Genomic DNA, 13,659 nt, shown 5'->3' with positions numbered 1-13,659 from the left:
TTCGGCTCAGGTCATGATCTTGCAGTTCGTGAGTTCAGGCCCCGCATCGGGCTCTGTGCTGACAGCTCAGAGCCTGGAGCCTTTTTCAGATTCTGTGTCTCCCTCTCTCTCTGGACCTTCCCCTCTCGAGCTCTGTCTCTCTCACTCTCTCTCTCTCAAAAATAAACATTTTTTTTAAAATTTAAAAAAAATAAAAATTTAAAAAATTTAAAAAAAAGAAAGAAAATAAAAAGGCAATGAAAGGGTTCAAAGACCACACATTCTGAACTCAGGCCCCAAATAGTTCAAACCCAACTTGAGACACAGAACCTCTAGAAGTTCAGAGGTCTCACACCTAATACTCAAACACTGAAAAAAAGATCACCAAGGCATTTAGGGAACACAAACCCTGAACTCAGAATTCCAAATATATCACACTCAATCTTGAGGACAAACATGCTCAGAGTTCAGAGATTTTACATACTAAATGAAGAACCTGAAATATTTCAGACTCAAAACAACAGAAAGTTTTAGACCTCACGCCAAGAACATGAACTTCCAAACACCTCAGACTCAATATTTGAGACACGGACCCTCAAAGACTTCAGAGACCTTACATCCTCAACAACAAAAAAAATACCCAAACACCCTACATCGAAACTTTGTCACAGATCCTCAAGATCGGATATCTCAAACCCTGAACATAGACTGCAAACACCTCAGACTAAAACCATAGGACACAGACCAAGAATGCATTCAGAGACCTTACACCAGTAACAAATAGGACTCCAAATACTTCAGACTCAAACACTGAGAAACACACTTACTGATTTCAGAGATCCTACATTAACCCACGTCTTTTGTATTCTGTATTCTTATGATTTGACATCTGTATTCTTATGATTTGCTGACCCTGGAGGGACTGCCTCTCCCAAGGTTAGTCAAGTCCTAGAAACAGTAAACAACTTGCCTGAGAGAGCACTTTTCAAATATAAATGAACCAATCCACAGCCCATACCCCAGGCTCTCACACTGCAGACCACTATTCCTCTGCCCTAATCACCCAGGGCCAGGTACCAGACAACCAGAGACAGCCCCTATAAACAGAATCCACTAAAACTATTCAAATTAGCCAAATCCAAAACTAATTACCCTGCCTAGCCTACTCCTTTCAGTGAAAACCACAATAGAAACTCTTGCTCACAATTTCCTCATCTCTCTGCCTCCTGACTAACCCTGGTGCTTCCCCATGTGGCACTGAATAGTTCAGCATTCCATCTTCTCTTGGGATATGTAAGTATAAAAAAATTATCTTCTCAAAAACAGTCATTTCCTGATTTGTTGGCCTTACCATACCTGAATAATAACAAAACATGTATTAAAACAGAACTCATACCGTGACCAGATTTCGCCAAATACATAAACCTCAAAACCTGATACACAGACCTCCAAAGAGTTCAGAGAGTTCTAACTCTAAATATTGAACCTGAAATATCCCTGAATCAAACCATAGGGTGGACCCTGGAAGGCCTCACATTTGAACACAGTTCCCAAATATCTCTGAATTAATTCATGCAACACAGACCCTAGAAGAGTTCAGAAAATCCCAACCCTGGATGCAGACTCAGAATACCTCAGATTCAAAACTTAGAAAACAGACTCTTAAAAGACTCTTAAATACAGAGAACAAACTGAGGGTTGATGGGGGGAGGTGGGGAGAGGGTAAAATGGGTGATGGGCATTGAGGAGGGCACTCTTTAAGATAAGCACTGGGTGTTGTATATAAGCAATGAATCATAGGAATCTACCCTTGAAACCAAGAGCACACTGTATACACTGTATGTTAGCCAATTTGACAATAAATTATACCTAAAAAAAAAAAAAAGAAAATAGACTCAAATACTTTAGATAACCCACATCCTCAACCTGGATTGCCAAATACCTCAGATGCAAACCTTGGAACAGATCCTTAAGGAGTTTATTTATCATGTACCATGAATTAAGATCCTCCTGTTAACTATGTTTCAAGCCTTGGGACACACATCCTCAAAGAATTTAGGGAAGTCAAACCCTGAACACAGACATCTAAATACCTTATAGTTAAACCTTGGAACACAGACCATCAAAGCATTTAGAAACCTTACAACCTGAAAAAAATAAATAAATACCTCAGATTCAAACCTTGGGAGAAAGCCTCAAAGAGTTCAGAGACTTCAACCCTGAACAAAGACCCCCAGATGCCTCAGACTCAAACCTTGGAACACAGAACCTTGTGCAGCTCAGGGACTTCACATCTAGAACAGAAACCTCAAATATATCAGACTCAAACCTTGGAAGAGAGCCTCCAAGTGTTTAGAGACCTCACTCCCTGAAAGCAGACCCCAAATACCTCAAACTCACACTTGGAACACAGACCTCAAGGCACCTGAGTGGCTCAGTTGGTTGAGCCTCCGACTTTGGCTCAGATCATGATCTCATGGTTCATGAGTTCGAGCCCCAAGTCGGGTTCTGTGCTGCCAGCTCAGAGCCTGAAGCCTGCTTTGGATTCTGTGCCTCCCCCCACCTCTCTCTCTCTCTGCCCCTCCCCTGTTTGTAGTCTCTCTCTCAAAAAAATAAAAAATAACATAACATAACGTAACATAACATAACATAACATAACATAAAATTTCAGAGACCTTACACCTTGAACACAGACCCACAGATACCTCAGACCCAAACCTTGTGACACAAACCCTCAAATATTCAAAGATTTCACACAATGAACACAAATGTCAAGTACCTGAACTCCCACAATGGAACAGAGCCTCAAGAATTTGGAGACAGGAGGCCCTGAACACAGATTCTCAATTGCCTCAGACTCATATCTTGAAACACAGACCTTCAAAGATTTCAGACAGCACACAACCTGAACACAAACCCCACATACCTCAGATTCAAACTTTGGAGCACAGATACTGGGTGAGTTCAAGGACCTCACACTCTGACTTCAGACACCAAATACCTCACAACCAAATTTGGACAGACTCTCTAAAAGTTCTAAGACTTCAAGGGTGCTTAGGTGGCTCAGTCAGTTAAGCGTCTGACTTTGGCTCAGGTCATGATCTCATGGTTTTGGGTTCAAGCTCGGCATTGGGCTCTGTGCTGAAAAAAATTTTAATAAAAAATAAAAGTTCTAAGACTTCAGACCCTGAACCTAGACCTCCCAAATAAATCAGCCATAAATCATGGAACACTGACTAAAGAATTTCAGTGACCGCATACACTGAATCCAAGCCTAATTATCTCAGATTCAAACCTTGGAACACAGACAATGAAAGCACTTTAAAATCTCACATCCTGGGGTGCCTGGGTGGCTCAGTCGGTTAAGCGTCCGACTTCAGCTCAGGTCATGATCTCGCGGTCCGTGAGTTCAAGCCCCACGTCAGGCTCTGGGCTGATGGCTCCGGGCCTGGAGTCTGCTTCCTATTCTGTGTCTCCCTCTCTTTCTGCCCCTCCCCCATTCATGCTCTGTCATGCTCTGTCTCTGTCTCAAAAATAAATAAAACATTAAAAAAATTTAAAAAAAAATAAATAAAAGTCTTTAAAAAAAATCTCACATCCGAGGGGCGCCTGGGTGGCGCAGTCGGTTGAGCGTCCGACTTCAGCCAGGTCACGATCTCACACTCCGTGAGTTCGAGCCCCGCGTCGGGCTCTGGGCTGATGGCTCAGAGCCTGGAGCCTGTTTCCGATTCTGTGTCTCCCTCTCTCTCTGCCCCTCCCCCGTTCATGCTCTGTCTCTCTCTGTCCCAAAAATAAATAAACGTTGAAAAAAAAAAAAATCTCACATCCTAAAAAAATAAATAAAATAAAATCTCACATCCTGAAAAAGATTCTCTGAATACCTCAGAGTTATACCTTGGGACACAAACCCTCAAAGATTTCAGAGACTCCACACCTGAATACAGACCAAAAATACATAATACACAAACCTTGCAATATAGACCCTATGAAAGTGCTGACTAGCAGCATTACTCACAAGAACCAAAACCAGCGGCTGGGGAAGGGGTAAATCGGGAATTAGTGTTCAATGGGTATAAAGTTTCAGTTTGGGAAGATGGAAAAGTTCTGGAGACCTGTTGCTCAACAGTGTGAATATCCTTAGTGAACTGTACACTTAAAAACGGTTGAGGGGCACCTGGGTGGCTCAGTCAGTTAAACATCCGACTTCGGCTCAGGTCATGATCTCATGGCTCATGAGTTCAAGCTGATAGCTCAGAGCCTGGAGCCTTCTTCAGATTCTGTGTCTCCCTCTATCTCTGCCTCTCCCCTGCTCACGCTCTCTCACTCTTTCAAAAATAAATAAACATAATTTTTTTTCAAATAGTTAAGATGATAAATCCTATGTTATGTGTATTTTACCACAATTTAAAATATAGGGAGTGGGGATATTAACTGGATTATCTATCTGCATAGTATCTGCTCAGTTGTTTATATTGGACCAACCTGTAGCTTCTCCTGAGTACACCTGTCAAATTGCTTAGCTACCTTTGTTCTCATTGCCCGTGGAATGAGAGTTAGAAATTGCAAGGACACTAATGCGATTGTGGAAGATCATCTGTGTTACTGTCCCCTTCCTTAAAGGTAAAGAACAGTAAGTAGTGACAATGAGTAGACAGAGACACAAGGATAAGCATTTGTGGAAAAGAGAGGATCTTAAACGATAGAATCTCTCCAGTTTAACAAAAAGAACCACGGGGAAATATCATTTCTATCACTTCTTCAATTGAACTCAAATTCCCTTCTGTATATGATCAAAATATATTACGTTACATATGTAAATATCCAGAAATAATTACAATAATTGTTGTAATTATAATATTAATTACCATTGGAATTCACACATATATAGCACTTTACAATATTCAAAGCATTTTTGTGTGACTTTAGTTCATTTAATTCTTGCAACTCTAACAAGAAGAAAAGACTGAGCCAAACAACTTCTGGCTTAGGATCAGTGCTCATGTGGACATATCTGGCTCCTGGGGTCATCAGCTCTGCCTTGTGACCTCCAAAACATTGACCTCTGGTAACTGCCTGATTTGTCCTAATCTTCCATCTGCTCTTCTTGACACAGACGCTTTACACATTTGATTTACAGTCATGAGTCCTATAATCTATGATCTGTCACAAGGTTTTGCAAAATTTACTTAATAATCCATCTGGAGTCCATCTACTACCCTCAGGCCTTTATCATCTTTCATTGTACCACTATAACATCCCCCCAATAGTCTTTTTATCTCCATTTTAGTCCCTTGAATTAGTCAGCTTAATGGTGATAAAAAAGATGGTTCAAAGTGTTTAAATTGAAAGACTTGAATTAATGGACCATGCAAACCTTTAAACTTTAAACCCTTAAACTCGGTTGAAGGTTTTAACAGAGTTAAAGGAAGTTAAGGGTGCTGGGACACCTGGGGAGTAGCAACAGGGAGAAGCCATTACCAACCCTTGAGGTGAAGGGGCATGGGGAAGAAGAAGTCTTACTGGAATCCGTGAGAATTCAAGCAGAAGAGGTGCCAGTGGACAGGAGCTATGGCTGCAGGTAGAAAACCAGAGTCATTGACAGATGCACAGCCAGGGAGGGAGAGAGTTAGGGGGGCAGAATGGACAGATAAATACCTACAAACTCTCTCTCTAACCACACTCTGATCTGCTGGTGCCCACTTCTTCCCACCCATACCTACACACATGCATTGTCCAAAATCAAGCAGAAGTTAGAGGATACGGTGCTTGTAAAACATCTTCAAATTCATTTACAATCCCCTCATCAAGGGGTGGAGTCTAATTCTCCTCCACTTAAATATTTTTTGTTTATTTTAATCTATTTCTTTATTAGCTTTGCAATTAACAAAGGAAAAAAGGGTAATGACATAAAGAGCAGTAAAAAATCTGTGACCTGTTGGTTTGGGATATGTACTTTAAGACTAGAATTGTTTTTATTCTTCATATAAAATGGTGAATATTATAAAACTGTAGAAATCAAACACAAGCTGTTTTTCTTTCATTAAAGATTGGGTCTTTTCTCCTGAAAACAGGTAGGTCCCAAAGATACTGATATCAAGTTTACAAAATATCATACATTGATTCTGTTACCCCATTTATACAAAATTGCAAACAACTCTGTCTACATATATGTAGACTCAGAGTCACATATCTGGGATTGTATTCAGCAAAGTATAAAACAATGGTTTTCTTGGGAATGCAAGCTGGTGCAGCCACTCTGGAAAACAGTATGGAGGGTCCTCAAAAAACTAAAAATAGAACTACCCTACAACCCAGCAATTGCACTACTAGGCATTTATCCAAGGGATACAGGTGTGCTGTTTTGAAGGGACACATGCACCCCGATGTTTATAGCAGCACTATCAACAATAGTCAAAGTATGGAAAGAGCCCAAATGTCCATCAATGGATGAATGGATAAAGACGATGTGGTATATATATACAATGGAGTATTACTCAGCAATCAAAAAGAATGAAATCTTGCCATTTGCAACTACGTGGATGGAACTGGAGGGTATTATGCTAAGTGAAATTAGAGAAAGACAAAAATCATATGACTTCACTCATATGAGGACTTTAAGAGACAAAACAGATGAACATAAGGGAAGGGAAACAAAAATAATATAAAAACAGGGACGGGGACAAAACAGAAGAGACTCATAAATATGGAGAACAAACTGAGGGTTACTGGAGGGGTTGTGGGAGGGGGGATGGGCTAAATGGGTAAGGGGCACTAAGGAATCTATTCCTGAAATCATTGTTGTACTATATGCTAACTAATTTGGATGTAAATTTTAAAAAATAATAAATAAATAAATAAATAAATAAATAAATAAATAAATAATTTTAAAAATGGAATCTCCCAAAAAGCCAGCATGGAAATAACCATGCACTTAATTTCTCAATAAATACTACTTGTCTGAAACTTGAAATGTGTCCTGAACCATTGTTGTTAACTCAAAAGAGCAAGGAAAATGGGTGAAAAGTGTTCTTTTTCATTTTAGTATCTCCAGTTTGGGAATGGTTGGTAAGAAAAAGGCATCAAAAATGACAGCTTTAAAAATAGCAAAATTTAATTCAATAAAATGAACTTGCCAATGTAGCTGACCTAATACCCTAGGTAGCATAATGCCAGAGAGATGACAATAAGCTTTTATAACATAAGGATGTGTTTAAGGAAAAGGAAGGACCTCAGGCAGGAAGTAACTTATAGACTCTTAAAATCCCATCTGTTAAAAAGATTTTGACACTTGTTAACATGCTACAGAAGACTTTAGTCAGAACTATTGCAAAAGGTATATCAATCAGGGAGGAAAAACTTTCCCTCTACTCTCTTAGGTTCAGTGCTTGGGAGACTGCAAATTAAACTGACAGTGAACAGTAGCAGAATATGCCATCCCAAAATATGCTATGTTGGCATAAGAATTCTTTTAAGCTGAAGACAAGTGAGAAGAAGCAGATACAAAAAAAGCTCTCTGCCCTCCCTCTGTCTACAAGTAGAACATAAATTTGTAAAGATGTTCCCCCTCTCCTGTCTATGAGGAAGGACAGAAGTTAATCACCAGAGACAACTCTAGACTTAACAGCCCAGAGAGAGCACCAGAAAAATCAACATAGCAAACATTTCTAACTAGCCCTTATCTTCCATTAGTTCTTCCATATATTTACCTTCTCATAATTTGCCACCCTTACAGACTCAAAGTCCTTTTCCTTTATCTTGTCACGCCTCTAAAAAAATGTGTTGTTCTCTTGTCAAGATGCCATATAGCCCAAGTTCAAACCACCCCTTTGAGTTAATCATCAATGAGTATTCTCCCATGTGTATTTCAAATGTACACATTAATAAACTTCTATTTGTTTTTCTCTTGTTAGTATGTCTTTTGTCAGTCAAATTTGCAGAGCCCCAGCCAATGAAACCAGGATGAGTAGAAGAAACAGATTTTGTTTTCCTCTCCTACAACAGATTATCAAGAGTAAAACAGATTTTTATTCTTGTGTGTACATCACAGAAAAATATGACTTAAGGAGGCATTTAAAACTTGGGGCTTATACACCATCTTGATAGGGGAAGGGTGCAGGATAAGGGTACTTACAGAAAAACAAGTGACTTTTTGGAAAGATAATAGGCCCTTAGGAGAACAGATAGGAGATATGGTAGTTTTATGACATCTGTTCAGGCATCCTGTGGAGACTTCTCATCTCCATTGATAAGAGCCAATCATCCCTGGTTGCTCCCAAGAAGGGGATTTATGACAGTTGAGTTCTTTTGGGAGGCTCTGCTTTTAGGCAGATAAGAGATTTCAGGAACTCAGATGCCTTCCTCTCAAAACAATTTTTATGCCACAGTAGCTTATTCTGGACCCCTTCAAGTGTGTCGAGACTATCACCATAGAGGAGAGATATTGGGCTCAACTCCAAATATAACAAGGACAAGTGAAGATTTATAACCAGTGAGCCAAATGAGGGGTCAGTAGATGGAAAATTACTCAAAGGAAACATCATGGGTAGGGGGATTCTTGCTAAACTAACTCAACAGGATTCTTACTGAAAGAAAGCCAGAATGATCAGATATCAAGAGTAGGGATTCTCAGGGCACTCAGCTGACTCAGTTGGTAGAGCATGCAACTCTTGATCTCAGGGTTGTAAGTTCGAACCCCATGATGGGTATAGAGATTACTTAAAAATAAAATCTTAAAAAAAAGAGGATTCTCTCTAAACTAACTTAGCAGGATTCTTGTTGCAACTGGACTAAGCAAACTGAAGACAGGGTCCAAAGAAAAGGCCTAGTTGAAAAGAGGTCTCAGAGGAGCCTGACTAAAGTTTGGTCAAGGACAGAGTCTTTGTCACTTGTGAGCTCAAACTGAAGCTGACCATAGTATTTATTGGGTGTCATCTGAACACCAACGGTACTCTGTGACCATTGCCTAAATAGAGCCAAAGACACAAATGTGGCTTTTGAGCCTTCTGGCTTTATATTTGAGTTTCATGTTGCTTTTCCTGCTCTACTCACAAAAAAAGAAAGGAGAAATGTCATCTAACCAAAAATGACCCAGGTAACCTAAGATATGGGAGAAAATATTTACAAGTCCTATATCTGATAAGAGGTTAATATCCAAAATATATAAAGAACTCCTACAACTTAATAACAAAAACCAAACAACCCAATGTAAAAATGGGCAGAAGAACAGAACAGATGTTTTTTTCAAGGAAGATATCCAAACAGCCAAGAGGTACATGCAAAGATGCTCAACATGAGTCATCAGGGAAATGCAAATCAAAACTAATGACCTATCACTTCACACCTGTTAGAATGGCTATCATCAAGATGAGATAACAAGTGTCTGCAAGGATGTGGCAAAAAGGGAACCCTCATGCACTGTTAGTGGGAATGTAAATTGGTACAGCCACTGTGAAAAATAGAATGGAGGTTCCTCAGAAAATTAAAAATAGAACTACTGTGGGGTGCCTGGGTGGCTCAGTTGGTTAAGTGTCCAAGTTTGGCTCTGCACTGGGCTCTGTGCTGACAGCTCAGAGCCTGGAGCCTGCTTCAGATTCTGTGTCTCCCTCTCTCTCTGCCCCTCCCCCACTCACACCCTGTCTCTCTCTCTTTCTCAAAAATGAATAAACATTAAAAAAAATAGAACAACTATATGATCCAGCAATCCCACTCCTAGGTGTATATCTGAAGGAAATGAAAACAGGACGTTGAAAAGATATCTGCACCTCCATGTTCATTGCAACATTATTCATAATAACCAATATATGGAAACAACCCAAGTGGCCATCAACAGATGAATGGATAAAAAAGATATGTTATATATATATACAATGGAATATCATTCAGCCATGAGAAAGAAGAAAATCCTGCCATTTGCAACAACATGGATGGACCTTGAGGACATTATGCTAAGTGAGGTAAGTCAAAGAAAAGACAAGTACTCTATGATCTCAGTTATACGTGTGTAATGCCTGAAGTTCCAAAACCTCCCACAAAAGACCACCAGAGTCGTAAGTCAAAGCCAAGTGGCAAGGGTCATTTACTGCAGGTTCGAATCTGGACCTCTGCGCACTCGTTGCCGGTGACGTTAAGAGGCCTCGATCAGGGTTGGTACAGCGTTTTTATAGACAGAGACAAATAGCACAGGTGAGGTTTCAAATTATGAGGGGCCTGATTAGTAGATTTTAAAGTAAGGACATTTGTTGTTCTCTGATTGGGCGTCCTTTGTCTGTCCTTTGGCGGGAAGGCTTTGTCCGTTACTTGTGGCGGGAGGAAAAAAAGGGGGAAGGGGGTAGGTGAGGAATGTGCTAAGCAAGCAGGTTTACAGAAGCGAGAAATGCCGGTTAGTTTATGTACAATCACTCATTCCATTACATATCAGACTACATTTAGGAAGGTTTACAACCCATTCTACTACACAGCTGGTTACATTCAGGAAAGGTCTCACAATGCTCGTAGCAAACAGCAAGCAAAACAGACTTCTCAGCAATTGTATTTCTTATCAAAGATCCATAATAAGCAGAAAAGAGAACCTAGCTTTAAACTAAGGTAGGGCTGTCATTTGGATTGTTCCTTTCACGTGGAATCTAAAAAAGCCAAACTCATAGGAACAGAGAGTAGAATGGTGGTTACCAGGGCTGGGGTTGGGGGGAAGTGGGGAGAAATTGGTCAAAGGGTACAAAGCTGCAATTATGTAGGATAAATAAGTTCTGGAGATCTAATGCACTGCATAGTGATTATAGTCAACAATATTGCATTATATACTTCAAATTACCAAGAGACTGGATCTTAAATGTTGCCACCACAAAAAAAATGATAATTATGTGACATCATAGAGGCATTAGCTAATGCTACAGTAGTAATCACATTGCAATATATAAATGTACCAAATCAACACATTGCACATTTTAAACATATAATTATATGTCAATTATATCTCATTTAAAAAATGACTCAATGAGTATACATAAATATTCCTTCAAACCCCATAAATCATAATATTTCTGTGGGAATTCTATTATAGAAGGAAATATAAAGACCATTTTATAATAAAAAATTTTTTCATAGAAAAAGAGAATAAAGATTCTTGGCCATGATAGGGATCAGGACACAATACCCCAAAATATGGTACCTTGGCATATAGAATATTTCAAGCTGAAGGAGTTTGAAAAAAAAGCAGCAAAAGCACCTTCCCTCATCCTTCTCTCCGAAAGCAGGTCATAAGACTCTCATGTGAGAGGTGCCCTCCTGTACCCAGAGGAAAAGAGCATCCTTATATCTAAAGACAAAGGATGCTGAGAAGAATCTGAAAGAACAGGCCTTGCTAAGTTTCCCTCAGTTTACTACACTTAACTTTATACTTCTTGCCTATCATATTCCTCTACAACAGTCTACTTCTTATCAAACCTAGCATAAAAATACTCAAGTATGTTAGGTCAGGCCTCATTAAGGCTCCCATGCCACATAAAACATACATCAAACAGATGTGTATGCTTTTCTCCTGTTAATCTGTCTTTGTCCATTTAATTTTCAGACCTAGCTAGGGACCCTAAGAGGGTCAAGGAAAACTTTTTCGTCCCTTATAGCTCCATCCAAAAACTTTTTGAGCAAAATGTTCTAGCAGGAATGGAATTTTGGCTCCCATTTCCTGACTAAACCATTTGTCATGATAAGCCATTCCTAGCTCTCTTGTCTTTTATGTTTCTCCCACATTCCCTGCCCCCTCACCATGCTTACCCATATTCCCATTCCTCCTCTCACCTTACTATCCCCTCTAGGGGCCCCGCCTACACAATTTGGTCCCTCTATTCTGGCAGGTGGTTCATGAAGTTCTGACCATTCCTTTCGACTCAACAGACAAAACTGCAGACATTAAAATGATGAGGAAAAAGGTGTGCAGAGGAAAAACTGTTCTGAGGGAAAACTTTACAAGGAGTACCGAGTTATTTTAAAAATAAAAGCTGGGGCACCTGGGTGGCTCAGTTGGTTAAGCATCTGACTTCGGCTCAGGTCATGATCTCATGGTTCGTGGGTTTGAGCCCCGCATCAGGCTCTGTGCTGACAGCTCAGAGCCTGGAGCCTGCTTCAGATTCTGTGTCTCCTTCTCTCTCTGCCCCTCCCCCACTTGTGCTCTGTCTCTCTGTATCAAAAATAAATAAATCTAATTTTTTTTAAAAAAAGAGGCAAGACATTAGTCACAGAATCTGAAAAAAAGCAAATTTTAAATCCCCCTCCAAAATTATAAAATGATAAACAAAAGCACCGGATAATGATTTCTGGAGCCTGCTTCAGATTCTGTGCTTCCCTCACTCTCTACCCCTCCCCCACTCACACTCTCCCTCCCTCTTTCTCTCTCAAAAAATAAACATTAAAAATAAAAGCCAACATAGAAATAAACCAAATCTCTCATCGTCTCTCTCCCCACCCCACCCATACAGCTCAAAGCTGTCCAAAGGTTTTCAAAACCCTCATAAAGAACAACTTCAGAGAAGACATGGTTCAGTGAAAAGGTCTGTAACCACAGGAACTGGGAGTAGCTAGAATCAGCTGATAGGAATCCTAAAGCCATTAGGATCAAATATGCAGACACGGGATCTTCACACATTAAAGATTTAGAGAATCTGAAATGAAATCTTTTTCATTCTGAAAAAAAACCACTGCATCTCCTACTGATCATATTGCAAGTCCAACCCAATAGATTAACCTTTAAGGGCTTTTGTACTCTTCCTAAATTCCTCCTCTTTCAATTTCTCTGCTCTTAACCCCTCCATTCACCTTGCCAAAGCTCCTTATAGAGAAATATTTGTGTTTCAATGGAAAACTCTGTATCAGGGTTATCAGATTCTAGCCCTAGTCATTGTCTTTGAGCTATTTCGCAATTCTTTGTAAGCTGTAGGTAACTGATATATATGGAAATTCTGTCCTGTTTGGCAGTAATTGCAATTAGCTTCATCCCCTCTCTGGCAAAATGATTTTTGTGGACCTTTGCAACTTGTCCCAATGTTGCTTTACTTCATATAAATCTGTGCAGTTTTGACCTTTCCTTTGAACCAATTATAAAATCTGCCTGGTTCTCTCATATCACAGAAGTGACAAAGACTCTCCTTGACCAAACTTTGGTCAAGCTTCCCTGAGCCCTCTTCTCAGCTAGGCCTTGACATCCTTGGGGGACCTGCATAGCCCAATTGTAGCAAAAATTCTAAATCATTTTAGCGAGAATCTCCCCAGCCTTGATATCCCATCCTCCTGGCCTTCTTTCAGTAAGAATCCCATTAGCTCAATTTAGTAAGATCTCCCTACCTTTGATGTCTCCTCTCAGTAATTCTCCATCCACTGATCCCCTCATTCTGCTCCTAGGCTATAAATCCCCAGCTTCCTTTGTTGTATTTAGAATTGAGCTCACTTCTACATTGAGGTCTCTTTTTTGCTAATATAATAGTTCCTGAATAAAGTCTGTTTTTACTGCTTTAACTACTGTAAGGTTCTGGTTCTCTTTAATAGGAGTTAAATTATTTCCTTAACATGTGTTGACTTTCATATCTGTATGAGAGTAATGATTTTACCTTTCTCTGAAAATTATATTTCAACAGCCTTCTGCTCTCACCAAAGCATATGAAAGAGAGATTTTGCCACCCCAAAATATGC

General features: G+C 39.7%; 1 long non-coding RNA gene across 6 annotated transcripts in view; it reads right to left on the bottom strand.

The window, feature by feature from the left end:
- Positions 1–13,659, bottom strand: part of LOC123595033 — a 162,178-nt gene that overhangs the window by 109,898 nt on the left and 38,621 nt on the right. The window contains exon 1 of one of the 6 annotated variants that reach the window (XR_006710998.1): positions 5,500–5,522. The exons of the other annotated variants lie outside the window; for them this stretch is intronic. This is a non-coding gene — a long non-coding RNA (uncharacterized LOC123595033). Of the gene's footprint in view, positions 1–5,499; positions 5,523–13,659 lie in introns of those variants that run through there. 6 annotated transcript variants of the gene reach the window in all.

Source organism: Leopardus geoffroyi, chromosome X, assembly GCF_018350155.1.
Source record: "Leopardus geoffroyi isolate Oge1 chromosome X, O.geoffroyi_Oge1_pat1.0, whole genome shotgun sequence".
NCBI classification, from domain to species: Eukaryota; Metazoa; Chordata; class Mammalia; order Carnivora; family Felidae; genus Leopardus; species Leopardus geoffroyi.
The sequence above is the reverse complement of the archived record's forward strand: the minus strand, read 5'-3'. Positions and strand labels throughout refer to the sequence as shown.